A 23,440-nucleotide genomic window follows, 5' to 3' on the forward strand; every position below is an offset into this window, starting at 1 on the left:
CCCATTCTGTTGGTTTCCTCTATTTCTTTGCATTAATTGCTGAAGAAGGCTTTCTTATTTCTCCTTGCTATTCTTTGGAACTCTGTATTCAGATGCTTATATCTTTCCTTTTCTCCTTGACTTTTCGCTTCTCTTCTTTTTCACAGCTATTTGTAAGGCCTCCTCAGACAGCCATTTTGCTTTCATGCATTTCTTTTCCATGGGGGTGGTCTTGATCCCTGTCTCCTCTACAGTTTCACGAACCTCCATTCATAGTTAATCAGGCACTCTCTCTATCAGAGCTAGTCCCTTAAATCTATTTCTCACTTCCACTGTAAAATCATAAGGGATTTGATTTAGGTCATACCTGAATGGTCTAGTAGTTTTATCCACTTTCTTCAATTTAAGTCTGCATTTGGCAATAAGGAGTTTATAATATGAGCCACAGTCAGCTCCTGGTCTTGTTTTTGCTGACTGCATAGAGCTTCTCCATATTTGGCTGCAATCTAATTTTGGTGTTGACCATCTGGTGATGTCCACGTGTAGAGTCTTCTCTTGTGTTGTTGGAAGAGAATATTTGTTATGACCAGTGCGTTCTCTCAGCAAAACTCTATTAGCCTTTGCCCTGCTTCATTCCATACTCCAAGGCCAATCTTGCCTGTTACTCTAGGTGTTTCTTGACTTCATACTTTTGCATTCCAGTCCCCTATAATGAAAATGACATCTCTTTTGGGTGTTAGTTCTAAAAGGTCTTGTAGTTCTTCATAGAAACATTCAACTTCAGCTTCTTCAGCATTACTGGTTAGGGCATAGGCTTGGATTACCATGATATTGAATGGTTTGCCTTGGAAACGAACAGAGATCAAGGACAGAAATGGTATGGACCTAACAGAAGCTGAAGATATTAAGAAGAGGTGGCAAGAATACACAGAAGAACTTCACAAAAAAGAGCTTCATGACCCAGATAATCATGATGGTGTGATCACTCACCTAGAGCAAGACATCCTGGAATGTGAAGTCAAGTGGGCCTTAAAAGCATCACTATGAACAAAGCTAGTGGAGGTGATGGAATTCCAGTTGAGCTATTTCAAATCCTAAAAGATGATGCTGTGAAAGTGCTGCACTCAGTATGCCAGCAAATTTGGAAAACTCAGCAGTGGCCACAGGACTGGAAAGGGTCAGTTCTCATTCCAATCCCAAAGAAAGGCAATGCCAAAGAATGCACAAACTACCGCACAATTGCACTCATCTCACATGCTAGTTAAGTAATGCTCAAAATTCTCCAAGCCAGGGTTCAGCAATACGTGAACCGTGAACTTCCAGATGTTCAAGATGGTTTTACAAAAGGCAGAGGAACCAGAGATCAAATTGCCAACATCTGCTGGATCGTGGAAAAAGCAAGAGAGTTCCAGAAAAAACATCTATTTCTACCTTATTGACTATGCCAAAGCCTTTGACTGTGTGGATCACAATAAACTGTAGAAAATTCTGAAAGAGATGGGAATACCAGCCCACCTGACCTGCCTCTTGAGAAACCTATAGACAAATTAAGAAGCAACAGTTAGAACTGGACATGGAACAACAGACTGGTTTCAAATAGGAAACGGAGTATGTCAAGGCTGTATATTGTCACCCTGCTTACTTAACTTATATGCAGAGTACATCATGAGAAATGCTGGACTGGAAGAAGCAGAAGTTGGAATCAAGATTGCCAGGAGTAATATCAATAACCTCAGATATGCAGATGACACCACCCTTATGGCAGAAACTGAAGAGGAACTAAAAAGCCTCTTGATGAAAGTGAAAGAAGAAAGTGAAAAAGTTGGCTTAAAGCCCAACATTCGGAAAACGAAGATCATGGCATCTGGTCCCATCACTCCATGGGAAATAGATGGTGAAACAGTGCAAACAGTGTCATACTTTATTTTGGGAGGCTTGAAACTCACTGCAGATGGTGATTGCAGCCATGAAATTAAAAGAAACTTACTCCTTCAAAGGAAAGTTATGACCAACTTAGATAGTATATTGAAAAGCAGAGATATTAAACAAAGGTCCGTCTAGTCAAGGCTATGGTTTTTCCACTGGTCATGTATGGATGTGAGAGTTGGACTGTGAAGAAACCTGAGCACCGAAGGATTGAGGCTTTTGACCTGTGGTGTTGGAGAAGACTCTTGAGAGTCCCTTGGACTTCAAGGACATCCAACCAGTCCATCCTAAAGGAGTTCAGTCCTGGGTGTTCATTGGAAGGACTGATGCTGAAGCTGAAACTCCAATACTTTGGCCACCTCATGCGAAGAGTTGACTCATTGTAAAAGACCCTGATGCTGGGAGGGATTGGGGGCAGGAGGAGAAGGGAACGACAGAGGATGAGATGACTGGATGGCATCACCGACTCAACGGATGTAAGGCTGGGTGAACTCCGGGAGTTGGTGATGGACAGGGAGGCCTGGCATGCTGCGATTCAAGGGGTCACGAAGAGTGAGACATGACTGAGCGACTGAACTGAAGTGAACTGAATGTTTAATTCCACATTTTCCTGCTTTACCTTATAAAAGTTAATTGTATAAGGTTTTAGGAATGTGAAGCACCTAGTAACTATGGGTTGACCCAAGTATGTGACAGAGTTGTTAATATAATCAAATGCTGTTCGGTTGCTAAATCATGTCTGACTCTTTTGTGAGTCCCATGGACTGTAGCTTGCCAGGTTCCTCTGTCCATGGGATTTCCCAGGCAAAAATAGTGGAGTCGGTTTCCATTTCTGTCCCTAGGGTATCTTCCCTACTCAGGGATCAAACCTGCATCTCCTGATTTGACAAGCAGATTCTTTGCTGCTGAGCCATAAAGGAAATCCAAAATGGTCAATACAAGCTTTTAAAAGATACTAAAGTAATTGATAGGCTCTCCGCGCCCGGCGCATCAGTGACTGTGGCAGAACCTTGTCATCTGGATTCCGGGTGGGGAGTCCTGGTTTCTTCCCACCAGGCGTCTGGCAGAAATGTCTAATGCAAAAGAAAAAACATGCAAAGAAAATGAGAAACCAGCCCACCAATGTGACTTTATCCTCTGGCTTTGTGGCTGACAGTGGTTTAAAGCACCATAATGGAGGTAGAAAACCTTTCCAGTCTCAAAAAGAGTCTCATCCTGGAACTTCCCGACATCGGCAGACCAGAACGACGCACCGTCCGCTGGCCGAATCTGATGCAAAGGAGGAGCCTTCCTCCAGGGTAACCTTTAGAAAAAACGGGGAGGATGGAAAGCGGGTCCCGAGGGCACTTCTCAGGAGATTCCCAAGTATATAACTGCTTCTACTTTTGCTCAAGCCCGAGCTGCTGAAATCAGTGCCATGTTGAAAGCAGTGACCCAGAAATCTTCTAATTCGCTGGTTTTCCAGACTCTGCCTCGGCACATGAGAGGAAGTGCCATGAGCCACAATGTCAAACGGCTTCCTCGGTGGTTATGGGAGATTGCCCAGAAAGAGGCAGAGAAAGCAGTTCATCAGAAAAAAGAACACTCAAAAAATAAGTGCCATAAAGCTCAGTGATGTCACATAAACCGCTTACTGGAATTTAACCCGAGACAAAAGAAGAACAAACGGCTGGAAACACATCTGGCACACGAAGCGGTTTCACATGGTCAAGAGGTGGGGCTACTGCCTGGGGGAGAGGCTGACAGTCAAGAGCCACAGAGCCTGCTTCTGGGCCATGACAAGCTGCTGCCTCCTTCAGGATTTATCCTACTACTCTTGTTTGGAGTTGGAGGGCGAAGAGGAAGAAATACTCAAAGCAATTTCTTCAATGTGTACCATAGACACAGGATTGACTTTTGCCGCAGTCCACTGTTTGTCTGGAAAGTGCCAAGGGAGTGTCATGCTTTACCGGGCAAATAAGTATCCCCTAGAAATGCTGGGCCCTGTGACATTTATGTGGAAGGCCCAGGGGGCCCCTGGTGACAGTTCTGAGAGCAGGCAGTTGTGGATCTGACTTCATCCAGCTCTTAAACAGGATATCTGAGAGGAGATAAAAGCAGTGTGCCAGTGTATGGAGCCTACCAAGGCAACTGTCTGGATCCCAGATCCCCTTCTGACACCGTCTCAAGAGAAAAGCCAGGTTGACCTGCCTGAAGAAAAAGTCGGCAAGAAAAGAAAACAGAAAAAGAAAATGGGGAAAATGCTCAACCAGTTAAAAAAGTCATCGGTGATGGAACTAGAGATCCACTTCAACCATATTCTTGCTTCTCTCCAACAGGCATCATGATCTGTGATTTGACTATGGAGATGAATAGATTCCGGCTGATCGGTCCTCTCTCTCACTCCATCTTAACTGAGGCGCTCAAAGCTGCTTCCGTCCACGCTGAGGGAGAGGACTCAGAAAAGACACCTCACCGTTGGTGGATTGAAACCTGCAAGAATCCTAATAGTGTTTCCCTTCATCACAGATAAGAAGCCATTTTTGAATTGTTGGGAGGAATAACATCACCAGCAGAAATTCCAACAGGTACTATTCTGGGACTGATGGTTGGTGACCCACGAATAAGTCTGCCTCAAAAGAGGCCCAAAGTTTTGCCCAGAAAAATGGCAAGATAATGAGAAAGTGAGACAGCTGCTTCTGGAGGGTGTGCCTGTGGAGTGTTCACATTGCTTTCTCTGGAACCAAGATATCTGTAAGAGTGTCACAGAGAATAAAATCTCGGATCAGGAGTTAAATCGGAAGAGGAGTGAATTGCTGGTGCCTGGGTCACAACTATTTTTTAGGTCCCCATGAATCCTCCCATACTTTTGATTCAACAACCAGGAAAAGTGACGGGTGATGACCAAGGAGGCTGGGGAAGTGGCTGGGATGTCCTGCTCCCAAAGGGCTGGGGCATGGCGTTCTGGATTCCATTTATCTATTGAGGTGCAAGAGTCGGAGGGTTGAAAGAAACCTTAGTGCATTCTCAGTGTAAAAGGTCGCTTAATGTCCCAGACGATTTCCCAGACGATTTCCCAGACTGCCCTGCTGGGGTTCTCTCTGCTGAAGAGCAAGCGAAACATCTTCTTGAGAAGTACAAGAGACGTCCTCCTGCAAAACAGCCCAACTACGTTAAGCTTGGCACCCTGGCACCTTTTTACTGTCCCTGGGAACAGTTAACTCAAGACTAGGAGTCAAGAGTCCAGGCTCCAGAGGAATCATCTGCAGCTTCCTCTCCAAGTGGTGGGGAGAGTGGCTCGAGCAGAGATGCGGTGCCTCGTGTTCCCGAGCCTGGGAGGACTGCTCAGCTGTCTGACGACCAGGGCGCACCCCTGCGTGACTCCAGTGAGCCTGAGGGAGTCATGGACACAGATTGTCCAGCCGGGGTGGGAACTGAGGAGGCGGCCAGCCAGAGTGCCGCCAGCAGCCCCCTTTGCATTCTCAGGAGTAGAAGATTACTGAGGCAGCTGTCAGCCTGGTGCGGGCCCAGGCCTGGGGGCCGTCAGGCGACCCAGCGAGCTGGCAGAGGGCAGCAAGGACTAACCGGAGAGGCCTGCCTGGCCGTGCTGGATGGCTTCCCCAGGGCCCTGGTGTCAGTCAGGCTGGCCCTGCTGGGGAAGGGCAGCCCTGGCCCACACACCCTGATCTGTGTCTTGGCCGAGGAGGATCTCCTGCAGCTCGGCTGTGATCGGCTGTACCATGGGCCCCAGGAGACCAAGCACAGCGACCCATTCAAGAGCCAGATCCGGGAACAGAAGGAGAATAAGCTAGAGAAGAGACTGAACCGAGGGCGTGCCGTGTCCGAGGGCCTGGCAGATGGCAGCCCTGCAGCCGGGCCCCAGCCCCTGACCCCGGGCTTGTGGTCAGGCCCCCTCCCTGTTGTGACTTCTCACTGCTCCAGAGTTCTCTTTGGCTTTGTCACACGGGGAGATTTTTCCATGGCCATTGGCTGTGGGGAAGCCCTGGGGTTTGTTAGCCTGACAGGCTTGCTGGACATGCTGTCCAGGCAGCCAGGGCTGGAGAGGGGCCTTGTGTTGCTGAGGCCACCTGCCTCCCTGCAGTATCAGTTTGTAAGAATCATGATTGAGATGTGAACGTGGGTTCGCATCGTGGCACAGAGAAGAACTGTGTTTGCCAAATCTCACAACCAACCAGAGAGTTGTTCCCCTCCCCCTGCCCCACCTTCTGTTTCAAGACATCATGCGAAATTCTTTGGAAACGAGAATAAAGAAACTTACGTATTTATGCAAAAAAAAAATAATAAAGTAATTGATATTATGGCAAATAAGTTACTATACCAACATATATAATTCTTTATTATAAAATGTTTTCAAAATTAATTATATAAATATATGTTTTAATAAACCCATTTATAAACTTTCATGTTAACACAGTTGAAAATATAAGACCTTGTTGAGCCTTAGAATTATATCTTGAGTATGGACTTTTTATGTCCTGTCTAGGAATGATAATCAAGGATAGAGCCATAATCCACAAAAGAGATAAATCTTTATTTTTAAAAATTAATTTCTGATATAGTCATGATTTTTATTGTATATCCTTAATATCAAATAAAATTGTGCTATTTTAGGATAAATAATAATTTAAAAATTTAGAAAAGGACATAACAAAGAACTGAGGATTATTTTCTTTCCCAAAGTCATAACAAAGAGAGCGTTAATATTTCCTTTGACATCGCTGAAGTTGGACAGATTTCCAGAAGTTGGCTCCTGACTTTCCTTTTTTAGAGTATTTACTTAAGAGTATTTTGAAAACTCTAAATATGTGATCCCATGGACTTTTGGCTCCTGACTTTCCTGTTTTTAGAGTATTTAGAAAACTTATAATTGCAAATTCTTTCTTTGTCATTTGCATGCTCAGTCACTCAGTCTTGTCCAGTTCTTTGTGATTCTATGTATTATGGTCCACCAGGCTCCTCTGTCCATGGGATTTTCCAGGCAAGAATACTGGAATTGGTTGCCATTTCTTTGTCCAGAGGATCTTCCTGACCCAAGGATTGAACCCACATGTCCTGCTTTGGCAGGTGGATTCTTTCCAACTGAGCCACCTCTGTGCCCTTTAAGAGATTTAAATCTTGTAAAAAGCTTCTTGACAGTTTTATAAGCTAGTTATCTTTTTCTCAAAGACCTGGTTGCCATCTTTTTGAAATGTAACCATCCAGGAAGCGAACATTCCCATTTTCCAGTCTGTGAGAGGGTCACAACTTCACTTTAATGGCCAACACAGGTGACATAATAATAGCAGAGAAAACCATTTACAAACCCAATAGTGACTTGACTCCTGGATATATTAACTGCTCATCCATTCCTCCAAAATCCTCCAGTACATTTCTAGTAGCTCACTCCAGTGCTTAGAAACCCTTCTGCCTTCAGTTTCAACAGAGATAAGTTTAGTCTTTCTCTCCTATTGCAATGGTCTTGAATAAAGTCTTCCTTATCTATTTAACTTTATCCAGTATACCATTTTACTTTGAAAGTCATTGAGCATCAGAAATCACTTGTTTAAGAAAAGTGGCATTCCTTGTAATACTGAAATTATAATTATCTGGATGAACTTTTCTCTAGGTCTACTACAGAATTGCAGTAGCTGTATTTGTTATTAATCTTGTTGGCTCCACAACACAGTACCAGACACAAGATGTCAGTGAGAATTCCTGGTTGCCATTGGTTGGCATGTCCAGATGCCCCTATTTCTATAATTATATTACATTACATATTACATTATCTTCCCAGTTACAGAAGCAGTCAAATTTCTCTTTCTACAGTGATGATTCACAATTAAATACCCTATTCATAGAATGAGATTTTAGTGTTCTAACATATACCTGCACTGATCATTTAGAAAGGGTATTTTACAACACAGTAATAGAAATGTTTAATTACAATGAGATAAAGAAAATAAGAGCTTAATAAGAATAAGAGTTTATGGCAAGGGGCATCATAGTACTCTTACCACTTAAGAAAATGAATATTTTTTCCATTTTTTTATGTCTAGCTTAAAACTGTTGTCTAAGGATTTCTTACCAGTCCAACTAAGATTAAGTGCTAACACTTGGAAAAGTCAATAGGACCCAGAAGGATAAAGAATTATTACTGGTTCATCTTGTGTCAAGTGTTGATTCTTGGACCAACTGTATGTGAAGAAGACATGGTATGATAAACATCTCAACTCAGAAATCCCTTGCTAGAGTAGGTGATAGAGATTTAACAGGGAAGACGAGGAATAGTTGTCAGAAGAAAAAATATCTACTTCTAGCACACATGATTTCTTGGCAAGGGGAAAAAAGATATTTTATCAAAAAAGGCATTAAAATTTTGGCTACATCACTGATTCTAAAGTGGGAGCAATTACTAAAATCTATAGCATTTTGTAAGTGAGAAAGTGTTGGCTGCAGCATTTAGGAGGCAAAGGGCAGGTAGAATCTTAAGCATCATAACATGCATAAAACAGCTATTCACTTCATGGCAAATAGATGGGGAAACAGTGGAAACAGTGGCTGACTTTATTTTTCTGGGCTCCCAAATCACTAAGATGGTGATTGCAGCCATGAAATTAAAAGACGCTTGCTCCTTGGAAGGAAAGCTATGACCAACCTAGACAGCATGTTGGAAAGCAGAAACATGACTTTGTCAACAAAGGTCCAGCTAGTCAAGGCTATAGTTTTTCCTGTGGTCATGTATGGATGTGAGAGTTGGACTGTGAAGAAACGTGAGTGCCAAAGAATTGATGCTTTTGAACTGTGGTGTTGGGGTAGACTCTTGAGAGTCCCTTGGACTGCAAGAAGATTCAACCAGTCCATCCTAAAGGAGATCAGTCCTGGGTGTTCATTAGAAGGTGATGTTGAAGCTCCAATACTTTGGCTACCTGATGTGAAGCGCTGACTCATTTGAAAAGACCCTGATGCTGGGAAAGATTGAGGGCAAAAGGCGAAGGGGATGACAGAGGATGAGATGGTTGGATGGCATCACTGACTCAATGGCCATGGGTTTGGGTGGACTCTAGTAGTTGATGATGGACAGGGATTCCTGGCATGCTGCGGTTCATGGGGTCGCAAAAAGTCAGACACAACTGAGTGACTGAACTGATACTGACCACCCCTTTCCAATGAGGAATTATCCAACCCTAAATGTTAATAGTGCTAAACTTGAAAAACTCTGTTCTAGACTTATATGCTCAAAGATAAAGTTCCTAGTGTCTTCAACATTTGCTTATATGATTTCAATAATATTAAAATGTAATTTCAACAGCAATATTAGTAGTAGTAGTTCTTGTTCAGTCACTAAGTCATGTCAGACTCTTTGCAACCTATGCACTATAGCTTGCCAGGCTCCTCTGTCCATGGGATTTTCCAGGCAAGAATACTGAAGTGGGTTGCCATTTCCTTCTCAGGGGATTTTCTCTACCTAGGGATCAAATCTGAGTCTTCTGCACTGAAGGTGTATTCTTTAATGTAGTAGTATATTTTATATCATAACATGATTTCATGTTCCTAATCACACTGATTATTCACTTCCTGTGTGCTTTATCACTCAGTCGTGTCCGACTCTTTACAAACTTACGGGTTGTAGCCAACTAGGTTCCTCTGTCCATGGGGATTTTCCAGGCAAGAATACCGGAGTGGGTTGCCATAACCTCCTCCAGGGATATTTCAAACCCAGGGATCAAACTCAGGTCTCCCATATTGCAGGCGGATTCTTTACTGTCTGAGCCACCAGGGAAACACTTACTTCCTAGTACTTATTAATTCTTCAACACTGATTATTCAGAAGCTACTAGTTAACCAAAGAATTCATAGAACTAATAATAAAATAAACAAAAAATACCAGAAACACATTTTCTCCTTTGCATGTCAATAAAACATCCCAGTAACTATAAAGCTGAAATGGTATTTTAAAAGCTACATCATGTTTTACCATGTAGAAATAATACCCTCTGTTCATTTTTGGGTTTCTTCATTCTTCTTAAAATCATTTGCTTGATATGCAATAACCTTGGTTTAAAATCTTCAAGAACTGTTTCAGCCTTGTCTTTCTCATTTTTCTGGTACCAATTCAGCCATCCAAACTAGGAATTCATCTTCAGTATATATTTTGCATTGTGTATAACAGCAGAATTTGTTGTACTAACACAAGTAGCAACCAAGCTAAAGGCAAAATCACGTCATCTCTCACATATCAGAAACTGTGCCAAGTGCTTTACAAATAATATTAATTCCCCAAACACCTTGAAGGTAGATAGTACCATAGCTACTTAGCAAATGAATAAATCATTCATGCACAAGTTTAAATAACAAGCCCACACTTGCCAGGATTTAAGGGAAGAGTCAGAATTTGGCATCACTCCTGTGAGCCTACAGAGCTGCCCTATTTCTCACTTATCTATTGCCACTTGTGTCCCTTTATTCTGATTTCAAGGCCAATCTTTTTATCCAAATCTGTTCGTGGCTGTGTCTGGTGTTACAATTTTGTTGCAGCGTCTGACCTTATGCCTTCCTAATCTTTTGCACTGTGTGTGTGTGTGTGTGTGTGTGTGTGTGAGTTGCTTAGTTGTGTCCTACTCTTTGCAATCCCATAGACTGTGGCCCACCAGGCCCCTCCGTCCATGGGATTCTCCAGACAAGAACACTGGAGTGGGTTGCTATTTCCTTCTCCAAAAGGAACTAGAGAAAGAAGCAAAGTGAAGTTGCTCAGTTGTGTCCAACTCTTTGTGACCCCATGGACTGTAGCCTACCAGGCTCCCTCATCCACGGAATTTCCCAACAAGAATATTGGAGTGGATTGCCGTTTCCTTTTCCAGGGGATCTTCCTGAGCCAGGGATTGAACCCAAGTCTCCTGAATTGGCAAGTATATTCTTTATCACTGAGACATCTGGGAAGTCCACTTCTAACTATATAACCTAGGACTGTTATTTAAGGTTCCCATTTCTCAGTCTCCTCAGTTTTAAAATGTGATAACAATAATCTCTTTCTTCTAAGACATTTTTGTGTGATATTTTCCTTTTTTATTTCGAGGTACAAATTACATAAAATGTATATTGCTTTCAGGTGTAAAACATAATAATTTGATATTTGTGTACACTGCAATATGTTCAGCACAGAAAGTCTAGTTAACATTTGTCACCATGCATAGTTACAAGACTTCTTTTATTTTTCTTGTGATGAGAAACATTAAGAGTATTTGCCAGGAGAAATAGAGACACAGATGATCAAGAGATTTTATGACCCCAATTCTGGCATCTCCTCATATCTAGAAAAGCACTAAAAACATTAATGTTGACATATGCTCTTCATAACTAGCAGTAACCTTCACAAGACCAGCAGAAAACTTCTGCAAGCATGTGTACCTGGCTGAATGTACCCCCACTTCACCAAAATCACATGTATACTGACCTTTTCCCCTATCTCTTTGGAGCAGTTTGAAATAGTTTCTCAGACCTCTCTGGGATGCTGTCTCCCAGGCTACAGTTCTCATTTTGCCCCAAATAAAACAACTCACAACTCTCACATTGTGATTTTTTTCCCTCTTTCTGTTGATGTGGGGATTGTAGAGAGAATAGTCAGAAAGTCTCTTTAGTAGACCAGCTCAGATTTGACCATCCCTTAATTCACAGAAGAATTGGAGGAGTTGAGGGAAGGGGGAGATTGAAAATTCTTTTGGTGATGAAATCAAGAGGTCCCAGTAAAGAACCTGGACCAAGAGATAGAAGAGAGGTCAAAAATACTGGCTGAGATCCACGTCTGAGCACAAGTGTAGAGCCATTAACCCATGAGGGATGGCTGGAGAAGTACAGCAAGGGTGGAAAAAGGGGAGAAATTGAATTTTGAACGCATTATTTTTAAAGTGCTTCCGAGTCATTTATTCGTCTATCATTCTCCCTCTCTTCTATCTATCTATCTATCTCTGTCTTTATATCTACTTCAGTCACATTCTTACTTGGATATGTAGATCTGGAAGTGATCAGATAGATCAGAGGAGATCATCTTTTTCAAGCAGAAAGCCCCACAAAAAGGAACCAGGTAAACAAAAGTTGCATGTTTACTGCCAAGTTTGGTGAATTGGACATAATTTCATGTTAAAACTTTTAGCGAGAGAAGCAAATGGCAAATGAGTTTATGAATTCATATGGCATTATAGTAAAAACAAACAAACTATTATACAATTCAATATGTATTGAGTATTAGAAAACTTTCAATAGTGTTACTTCTTCCACATTGATCATATACTTAATATGACTAAAAATCAATCTGTGTAAAAACTCTTAGAGTCAATAATAATAATAATCACGTCGGAAATAAATACATTATATAGTTATTATTAGTGTGGTGGTTATTACAGCCAACAGAACCAATATTTTAAGCACTTTTAATTATCAACTTGTTTCTCACAGCAGCTTGATAAAGTACACTGGTAGTGATCCCATTCTGCACATGAGGAAACTGTGGCACAGAGGGATCTGATGAATCTGCTCACATTGCTAGTATGTGGCAAAGCTCACATTTAAGCTCAATTGTCTGGCTGCATAACCTGTCTTCTCTATCCTAACATTAGTATGACATTAGTATGAGAGTGCATATTCAAGGAAATAAGTGGTGAATAATGGTCTGATAGATCTTCATTTTTCTTGTATTCAGTATTACCTTATTTATGTGTTTATAATACATGTATAAATATGTGAACGTGAATAATATTTATGGAAGTAATTAAAGAAAATGTTTAAAGAAACTGTTATTTTATAAAATATTATGCTGGTAATATTATATACTTCTTTAGCGATTCATTTTTCTGTTGCAATTACCTGAATATAACATAGTATGCTATAAACCATTAATACATAGAGATATTAACACACATCTCTGTCTTTCTCTCTCTCTCTCACACACACAAACCACACACACACACACAAATGTATGTGCATACATATGTAAACACAAAGATGCGCAAAACTCATTTTTCCAGTATGTGCTATTAGCACATTCTTTAATGATATATGTGGAATTATATTTTATGAAGGTAGGTTAAAATGTTCTGACCAACCTACTGTAAATGATCTTTATCTTTTTAATTAGTTACAGAGATTATAGCTTCCATTGTCAGGCTCTGGTGATATATTAGTTAAGATATTTGAAGGGAGAAACCCAAAGAGACAGGAAAGTCAAGAATAAGTGCTTGGGGACTTCCCTGGTGATCCAGTAGCTAAGACTGCATGCTCCAATGCAAGGAGCCTGGATTCAATCCTTGGTCAAGGAACTGGATTCCAAATGCTGCATCCATGAGTTCACATGACACTCCCAAGTCCCTGCATGTTTCAACAAACATTGCTGATCTCATGTGCTGCACCTAAGACCTGGTGTGGCCAAATAAATTTTAAAATATTAAGAATAGAATAAGTTGCTTAGGCAAACACATGAAATCATGGTATATGCATCGTACTTATGCAAAATTTCCTGCATATATGGCAATATAATTTTGCTAATGGATCATTTTTCTCTCCTTTATTTCCTGAATCATGCCAGACTGTATGCTACACTGGGTGTGCTATTCTAACCATAGTAACAAGCACAAAGTTTATAACTAAACTGGCTTCAGGGCTAATGATTTGAAATTGACAATGCTGGTCACCTAAATATCTGTCGTCCATCAGGATTTAAGCAAGTTATGTTCTCTGGAGCTGAAAAAAAAATAAGTTCTCTTCTTTTGTACCGTAAAGTACATTTTTACAGCTTCTGATTCACCTCTTTGTATTCTTAACTCTGGGTGGTACAGGAGCTCCTAAGAAAGATACACTGTATTGTAACAGAGTAAGCCTTAGGATAAGCCAGTAAAGAATAAAATTGGAGTCTGTGGAATGGATTTCTCTATATATTTTATGTTTGATGGATGCAATTTTATTCTGAGTCTTTATTTTGGTACTCTTGTCAATTTTCTAAAAATATTTGTGTTTCTGACATATCAGATATTTTTTTCTGTACCTTATCTTTTAAATGTGTCTTTTCTTCTCTACATTGTGCTTCAAAAAATAAACTGTTGTTATGTGTACCTATCCTAAAATTTAAAAATAATAAGCTTATTTAAAAATCACAATGGACTATGTTTCCCATCAATGTCCTTCAGCCTAATACCCCAGAGAGGCTAAGTAGTCTTTTTGACATTGTATTCTCTTTCTGAATTGCATTTTTCAAATTCACAGCGATGTAGAGTATCACTGTGGACTTCTGCCACACAAGAAGAAGGATAGTTTGTCGTTTTCAAAATGATTTGATCAATTTAAAAAATTTGGGAACACGTGTATACCTTTGGTGGATTCATGTTGATGTATGGCAAAACCAATACAATATCGTAAGGTAATTAACCTCCAATTAAAATAAATACATTTATATTAATAAAAAAAGTTTGAACTACTAGTGCTTCAGGAAATGAAAATGATGGTTGAAGCAGAGATTTCTCAAGGATCTAAAAAGTCCAGGCAATTTGGAGGTCATAAATCCACCTATTAAAGAAACACCATATAAAACAATCTGTGATATGAAAACAAGAGAAAACTCTTGTGATTACTTTTTTCCAGCAGAGAGTTTTATATCTGTAGGCATAAGTGATATTTACTTGTTCTTTGAACTTAGAGGATATTTCTGTAACGGCACACAGGCTTTGCCAAGCTATAGCTGTTTTCCTTTTCCTTCAAAGGTTATTCATAATTGCCAAGCATGAAGAAATAAATCTCATCACAAACAGAACTGGTATGTCAGTGTCATTTGCAATGGGAACTGTTCTGCAACAGGTAAAGCCCACAGAAAAGGGGGCTCAGTGCTTGATATTTTATGTTCCTGGTACTAAACCTCTAGAGACCATCTAAACGCAGAAAGGATATATTTACATGCTTATGTCCAGACAAGCATTGGGGTATTATTGATTTCAAATTTCTACTGTGTGTTCAGCATTATGACCTCCAAAATAGTATTTATTTTTTTAATGCACTGCCAATTCTTCTGAAAGTATTAAAAAAATCCATTCATGCAAAACTTATTAGGTGGGGCAAAAGGGGTTCCTACTAGTTTAACAATAGGCATTAGCTTCTAACCTCCAGAGATTTTTAGAGTACGTGCAATGTGTCAATGACTATGGGGCCAACTGCAAATACCTGTCTTAAGGTGAAAATGCTTGCTCTATAGGAAATGACCAGCTAATGAGAGCAGCACTAAAATAAAGATCATGTGAAGTGTGATCTGTGCTCTTGATCACATCAAGTACGTGTGAAGTTTGCTATTTCTCTAGAAGTGTAAATAGATCCATGTAAACTTGGGGATCTTCACTGAGAACAGCAATCATTTGTTTGGAACATTGATAACTGACAGTTCCTTTACCATAGACAAGTTTACTTATTACTTTTAAATCAATTTTCCATCAATTAAAGGGATTAACTGAAACAACTCACAAAGATATTGGTCTCATGATTTTATTTAATGTATGTGGAGAGGGCTGATACATATCAGATTTATCTGGGTAGGATAAAGGAGAAGAGAAGAGTGATTGTCCATGTGATATGAAAGTGTGTTTAACAGACATGCTGTATCTATAGTACATTCTTATGTATCTGTTTTACTGCTGTGACAGCTTCTGTCTCACATCTCTCATACCATCATGTCGTTAAACTTTCAGGAATGGTCAAGAGATCACAGAGCAGAGGTTAAAAGAAAACCTTCCTTCTATACCGATGTGGTATGGGGATGCTCAGGAAGGCTGGTGGAGGCATCTACCTGCTCCAGAATGCATTGAATGGGCATGTGGGGCTGTTGCCTTGTGAGGAAGAAAGAAATATCAAATCAAAAGTAACTTATATTCCCCTCTCGTATTGGCATATTGCTCTGGTCATGTCACTGTAGCAAATTACTACAGACTGGGCAGCTTAAACAACAAGTGGTTATGTCTAACATTTCTGGAGGCTGGGAAGTGCAAGATCAAGGCCCTTGTAGTTTGTGTCTGATGAGGACCCTCTTCTTGGTTCATAAATGAACATCTTCTTACTGTTCTCATGGGACTGATGGTTGAGGGATTTCTCTGTGGGCTCTTTTGGGGCATTGATCCTATTCATGGGGATGCCACCCTCATGACCTAGTCAACACTAAATTCCCTACCCCCTAGTATGATCACACCAAGGGTTAGGATTTTAACATATGAATTTGTGTTGGGGAGATGAAAAAATATTAACTCTACAACAGATGATGAGAATTGGGTGGTGACAAGGTGAAGAAGCTAGCCTAAGCAAGTGTCACACAGAGGATATGATTTAGAGAAACATCAAGCCAGCAGGACACTAACTGCAGAAGTCACCCCAATATGGGAGTAGAATGCCATGGAAGTAGAAGTAGAAGCCCTGAAACTTTGGCCACCTGATGTGAAGAGCCGACTCACTGGAAAAGATTCTGATGCTGGGAAGGATTGAAGGCAACAGGAGAAGAGGGCAGAGGACGATGAGATAGGTGGATGGCGTCACTGACTCAATGAACACAAATTTGAGCTAACTCCAGGAAACCATGGAGGACAGGGAAGCCTGGCATGCTGTAGTCCGTGGGGTCACAAAGAATTGGACATGAATTGGCGACTGAACACTGCAAGAGGAAAATCTGAAAGACTGATTAGACCAACAGATTGGGTTAAAGATGAACAAAGTGACAAAGTCTACATAGTACTATGTTAGACATTGCTCTAAGGTCTTTACGCACAATTTGCACTTCTAAATGTCATAAAACTATAGGTGATTAGAGTCACTATTTACTTTTTAATCACCTATTTTAAAAGTGCAGCGCAAGGAAGTACTATAAGTTGCCCCAGTGGTGCTAAGCTCCAATCCCAAGCAGTGTATCTTCAGAGCTCAAGTGTCAAACCAGTGCGCTGCCTTTTTTACGTGGCTGGGCAAGAAAACGGTGTGCTTTCAAGTAGCATTTGAGCAGCAGGCATAAATTTAAATATGGTTAAATGGTGAAATAAATTCAAGAAATGATGTTTTAACGAAGATGAAATTAATTTCTTCGCTTCAGATACAGAACTATCAAAATGCAAGTTAATTGTGACTCTGTGAGCAGCATTTGGTCTATGTTTCAGATGTATTTACAGTAAATTATTTTGGGAATTAGATTTCTACTGAAAACACTTGGAGACCTAAAGCCAAGATCTTTATTTAATTCTTACAACAAATTTTGACATAACTGGGGTGATAGGATTAAGCTGCTCCATCCATAGTTTATAATTTAATTTTTCTCATAGCTAAAAGAACAATTGTGTGAGGTGTATAACTAACCACAAAAACAGAGTCCATGGTCATAAAATAATTCCAAAGGAGCATAAAAATTAAAACCTTGAGAGGGTTATATCTGTGATTTTATCACTTTGACTTTATCACTTTCTAAAAATCAAAACAAAACATTATTTATCCTCTGCTGCTGCTGCTGCTGCTGCTGCTAAGTCGCTTCAGTCGTGTTTCACTCTGTGCGACCCCATAGATAGCAGCCCACCAGGCTCTGCCGTCCCTGGGATTCTTCAGGCAAGAACACTGGAGTGGATTGCCATTTCCTTCTCCAATACGTGAAAGTGAAAAGTGAAACTGAATTCGCTCAGTCGTGACCCACTCTTAGCGACCCCATGGACTGCAGCCCACCAGGCTCCGCCCTCCATGGATTTTCAGGCAAGAGTACTTCGAGTGGGGTGCCATTATCCTCAGGCCATTTTAATTAATGATATTTTCTTGCTTAGCAATTATTTGAAAATATGGTAATTTTATATCAGAAAGTTTAAAGGAAAAAGGTATCATCTATTTCTCCATAACCCTGGAGATATTTTTGATGTATTTCAACTCCATGTCCATTCCAATGTACTTTTGCAGTTTCAATATACCTTGGACAAAAACCAGATAACATTACATACATATTTCATAATATCATTAAAACACTTCAACATGTATAATATGTGTCTAGGCTAAAGTTTTACTAAAATTCATATTAATAATTTTCTTAATAAGATCAATTTGCTTATTATTAAGCAAATTATTAATGGCCAATTAATAATATGGCCAACAACATTTCAATGAATACTGTTTTTCCATAAGTATTTAGCTATGTTTCAGATCACTTCTTTAGGATATATTGCCAAAAGAAGAAATTAACTGTCCATTGATCTATTCAATGAACATTATTAAATAATTAGTTCATGCCAGGTATTGTTCTAGGCACATTTGGTGATGAAAACATCACACACACACACACATACACACACACACACACCTCTGTTCTCATGAATTTTAAAGGGAGAAATAAGACATAGCAAAGTAGCATATATAAATATATGTCTGATATGAGAACACACACAGATATGGGTAACTCTTTTATATTAGGGTGGTTAAGGGAGCTATTTTAATTACTTTTATGAATTGCCTACATGACTTAAGTGAACTATCCACTGGTAAAGGAAATTTAGTAAAGTAACTTCTTAAAAAAAAGGCAGAAATAATACATTTTACTCCCCTAAGAGGCCTGACTTACTTTGGTACAAAAATAATAACAATATAATAAAAGAAAATAAAACTGAAGAACTATTTGGCATATCAATGTGAAAAATATTTGACAAAATATTAGCCAATAATCCAAAAGCATGTGTGAAATAAATCATCAAGATTGATTAGAGATTTGGCCAAGAGTTCCAAGTCATGGACAAGGAAATAAACTAAGTCAAACATTTTGAAGAGAAAAATATAAACTCTCTTTTTCCAAAGATAAATGAGCATGTGCACACAAAATCTTTGCAAATTTACCCAAAAAAGTTAGAATAAATGAAGTTTCTTAAAAGTTGTAGAATGCAAGGTCAATAAACAAGCAAAATGTATCTCTGTAAACCAAAAGACAATAGGAAAATGCAAAATACTATTTCAAATAACATACAAATACTTTGAGCAAGCCTTCAACATTGAAGTTTTTAAAACTTGACTTTTAACATAAAATTCTTTCTTTTCCATATGTTCAGTAATTCTGATTTTCTATTTCTCATGTGGCAGTTTTTAGACTTTATCAGCTTCAGCTAAGTTGTTAAATGTATTGGTGTAGATTTATTAATGATGTCTTATTTTCCTTCTGGAGAAGGCAATGGCACCCTACTCCAGTACTCTTGCCTGGAAAATCCCATGGATGGAGGAGCCTGGAAGGCTGCAGTCCATGCTAAGGGTCAGACACGACTGAGCAACTTCCCTTTCACTTTTCACTTTCATGCATTGGAGAAGGAAATGGCAACCCACTCCAGTGTTCTTGCCTGGAGAATCCCAGGGACGGGGGAGCCTGGTGGGCTGCCGTCTATGGGGTCGCACAGAGTCGGACACGACTGAAATGACTTAGCATTTTCCTTCTAATACACTTTAACTCTGCTCTGGTATCTACTTTTCTTTCAATATGAAAGATCAATATAGCTAGAAGTTTTGTTTTGTTTTTCAATATCATTACTTTTTTTCCCCAAAAGATAATTATGATTTCATTGATTTGGGCAGGAGACTACCTCTATAACATCCTTCACCTGCTTATTTTGTTTGCATAATAGCAACAACTTGTATTTCCCAGCTTTCTTTGATACCAGTTTTGTGTTCCTTTAATTAAACCATAAATAAAATATACACATATTGGTGTGCATCACTTATGGGCCTGGACATATGTCATGCTCATTTATGATTTCTCTTCTCCTTGTGCACATACCTTGGGAGCCACGTGGTATTGAATTTGTCATTGCCTAATATGATAGGAAGGGGCTTCCCGGGGGTGCAGTGGTAAAGAACCTGCCTGCCAGTGCAGAAGGTAAGGGTTCAGTTCCTGGGTTTGAGAAGATCCCTTGGAGTAGGAAATGGCAACCAGCTTCAGTATTCTTGCCTGGAAAATTCTATGGCCTGAGGAGCCTAGAGGGCTACAGTTCATGGGGTCACAAATAGTTAGACATGACTAGATGCCGGGGTCCAGCTCCGGTGGATCCAGGGTGATTCGAAGGTAGGGACGGAATCGGCGTCCTAGGAAAAATCTTAATTACAGATATATAGAGAGATTAGAAATGGATAGTGTAGTAGGAAAATTAGTGGAGAAAAAGGCTGAATAACTTGGTTTACGTGGAATAGCATCCATGCTCCAGATGGGAATTCAGCCAGAAAAACGGGGAGCAAGAAACGACACGGGGGAATCAGTCTTTCTAGAAACTGATCAGATTTCTTTATTTTTCAGGTTTGTTTATATACCTGTTGGTATACATAGGGATGAATACAGAGTCACACAGGGGTCAGCAGATCTGAACCTTGTCACAATCAGGTGCTTCGTATAAAATTATACAAAGGTCTTATGGGTTTTACATCATCTTCTGGCCATGAGGCCTGCTGACATTTTATGGCCCTTTCTGATACCGGCCAGTTAACCAGAAAACTTATTTTTCCAGGGGTGATTTTTTTCTTAAATCAGGCGCCACCCTCCAAATAAAGTTTCATTCCTATAGGGTGAGGGTGTAGTGAGTTACAACTAGGAAAGGAATTTACTTAGCCTAAGGTTTAACATGATTAATCTTAAAGGTTAATACTTATTTTTCCTATATGCTAAGTTATATTCATTATAAGGGCAAGGAATATGGAGATTTAGCAGCAAATATTGGCTCAACAAATGTAAACCCTTCGCCAATGTTCCCCTTAAGATCTGTTTAGTCTTAAGATAGTGATAAAGTTACATTTTTACATAGCAAGGACACAGTGATTTATAACAAAGTGCAGTGATCTATAACAAAAGAGAAAATTCATTAACTCAAAAAGTCTAGTATTGCTAACATCAAAAACTACTATATTTCCTTTTCTATATTCCAAATACATTGATTAATATATTCCCAGGTGCCTAAGGATATGGAGGCCTGGTGGCAATCACTGACTCAACAGTGAGAAAAGCCCTATGCTAATACTCCAAACTCTCTGTGCTGTTTATGGTTGAGAGGTTGTCACACAAGCTAGTCTGTCAGCAGAGAGGTTTGACCTGAGACACCCTTGTCACACCCAGGGCAGGGAATTAGCAGTGATTATTGGCAGGACAAATGAAAAAACCCTTCACCAATATAATTTCTAATCAACCCACTATACTATACTAATAATTTTCTAACTTCTCAAAAGAGTCTGTATTTAGAAAGTTTTAAAGCATCTAGTGCCTCTCAAGGTTGGGAGGCTCTAAACAATCACATGTGGCCAGATGAACCTGATCAGGGAGGCTAGAGGACCTCCAGAGGAATTTCTAAGTTGAAACACCCTTGTCCAGCCCAGGAATTTTCATTAACTGGAGCTTCAAGTTAACTCCTTCTCCAAGAAAAATGGTTATGGGGGAGAGCCCCCCGTAAAGTCAGAGGTGTAGGTGAGAGCATGGAACAGACTCTGGTTTTGGGGTTGGATGCTCGGGAACAGGGGGTTTCCTGAGGCTTGATCACGCCTTTGCGTATGTCAAGCCTCCTTCCTCATGACCTTTGCCATGGGCGGAGTTCCTCACGCTGGCCCCCGGCAACTAGGCAAATGAGCACAATATGATAGGAAAGTGGATTACTGATATATTTCCACAAAGGGGGTTTTTGGAGACCAGACAGTGTCAATTAGACTTTGACTTAATGAAAAATAAAACTTTACTATCTCAAGTTCCTGATACTTCAGGCATGCTTGCTCTAGAACTAGTAGTCATTTACCATGATCAATAGAGTATCATACAAATGAATACATAATTATCTGAAAACCTGTACAGCAGAAGATAACAATGGTTATCAATCTAAAGGCACAGTGTGATTTGGTGGGATGGGTGAGCTGAATCATTGTTATCAAAGCTTTTTATCCCTGAAAGTCTTGACATTAATTTATTAAATTTTTCTGATCTTAAAATTAAATTTAGGATAATTGTGAGATAAAAAATTTTGCATCTACAAAAACTAAAGGTACTAAAACAAAATTGAGAAGATGTTGGGAGGAATAAGTAAGGAGCAATAATCTAAGGTTTCAAAGGTCACATGATGGATGAAAAATATTTTCTAAATTTGTTAAATCAAGGAAGACAGGTTTTATTCATTCAGCTAATAATATATGACCAATGATTTTGTACATTTTACTAGTCTAAGAAAAATGAACAAAAAAGCACTATCCATTGTGCTGTTAAATTCTCATGATAGAAACAAACATTAAACAAAGGATGAACAGCTGAAGCAGGGGATTGATCATCTCTAAGAAGAGACACAACTGAGATACAAGAGACATGAGACACTGTGGCTTTCTTATCAGGAGTAAAAAATGCACACACAGGACAAAAAAATAAATAAATCATAGTTCAATAAATGAATGGCTGAATAAAATGAAGCATTAAAGACTTAACACTAAACATTTGATAAAAATGACATTCAGAACACATCCTACGATAATTTCCAAAATAAGAAATCTTCCACCTGCCCTAGAAATTCACAGGGATTTATCACTATTGACTCCAGCCTGCAGCAGCACATCCTCAACTATTAGACACTTCACATGATTTTCTGGCTTCAATATTTTCAACAGTGGCGGTTCGAACAAACTACCATTTAGGGCCTTTTCTGGTTTGTTTCATTGTTGCTGTTGTTGTTGTTGTTTTTCTCCTCCATTAAATACCTAATGGTGCCTGATGAACCTCAATTTTATTTCTCATTTATGTAGCTAAAAATATCCAACAAGTAAGAAATGTCATGAATAAACTCCATCCTGTCAAATTGTTCTGATAGTATTTTCTCTTTTTTCTAAACAAAATATATTCAAACACAAAGTATCTCATTTAGAGTTTTGTCAGTGTTTAAAGTACTTGGGTCCCCTTCACTGCTCCCAAATCTTGAGAAGTGAGCAACCTGATAAATTTTATATCAACTACATTTTTCTCTCTTTGAGGTTAGTTATCTCAGAAAACATAGCTGAGGCCAATTCATGCTGATAAGAAGTCATGTCATGTTACCATGGAATACTCTTTCCTTCTTATCAACAGACCAAAGCCGAACTATATGAAAGACTCAGAAGTGTCTCAATCCTTCCACAATGTAAACCTTTCTTCACTATAGTCAGACTTTTGTTTGGCAAAGACATTTTACTGACATCTGACATTTTCATAAGCTGCCAAATCTTTCATGATAGGCAAAAATCTTACTGATTTAGAGTAGATAGGGGCTTCCCTGGTAGCTCAGACAGTAAAGCATCTGCCTGCAATGAGGGAGACCTGGGTTCGATCCCTGGGTAGGGAAGATTTGCTGGAGAAGGAAATGGCAACCTACTCCAGTATTCATGCCTGGAAAATCCCATGGACCGAGGAGCCTGGTAGTCTACAGTCCATGGGGTCGCAAAGAGTCGGACACGACTGAGCGACTTCACTTATAGTAACACAAACAAGCTATGAGGTTTCACTGATATTTCAAACAAAAAATCATTTCTAATGTTGGATTTTACCAGTGCTATCAGTTCTACG

The 23,440-nt window shown here is 39.7% G+C and overlaps 1 pseudogene; it reads left to right on the forward strand.

Annotated features, from left to right (window-relative positions):
• The first annotated feature begins 2,974 nt into the window (after positions 1–2,974).
• On the forward strand, positions 2,975–6,019 carry LOC138421799 (ribonucleases P/MRP protein subunit POP1 pseudogene; annotated as a pseudogene).
• The last annotated feature ends 17,421 nt before the right edge of the window (positions 6,020–23,440 follow it).

Source organism: Ovis canadensis, chromosome 16, assembly GCF_042477335.2.
Source record: "Ovis canadensis isolate MfBH-ARS-UI-01 breed Bighorn chromosome 16, ARS-UI_OviCan_v2, whole genome shotgun sequence".
In the NCBI taxonomy this organism is placed as follows: Eukaryota; Metazoa; Chordata; class Mammalia; order Artiodactyla; family Bovidae; genus Ovis; species Ovis canadensis.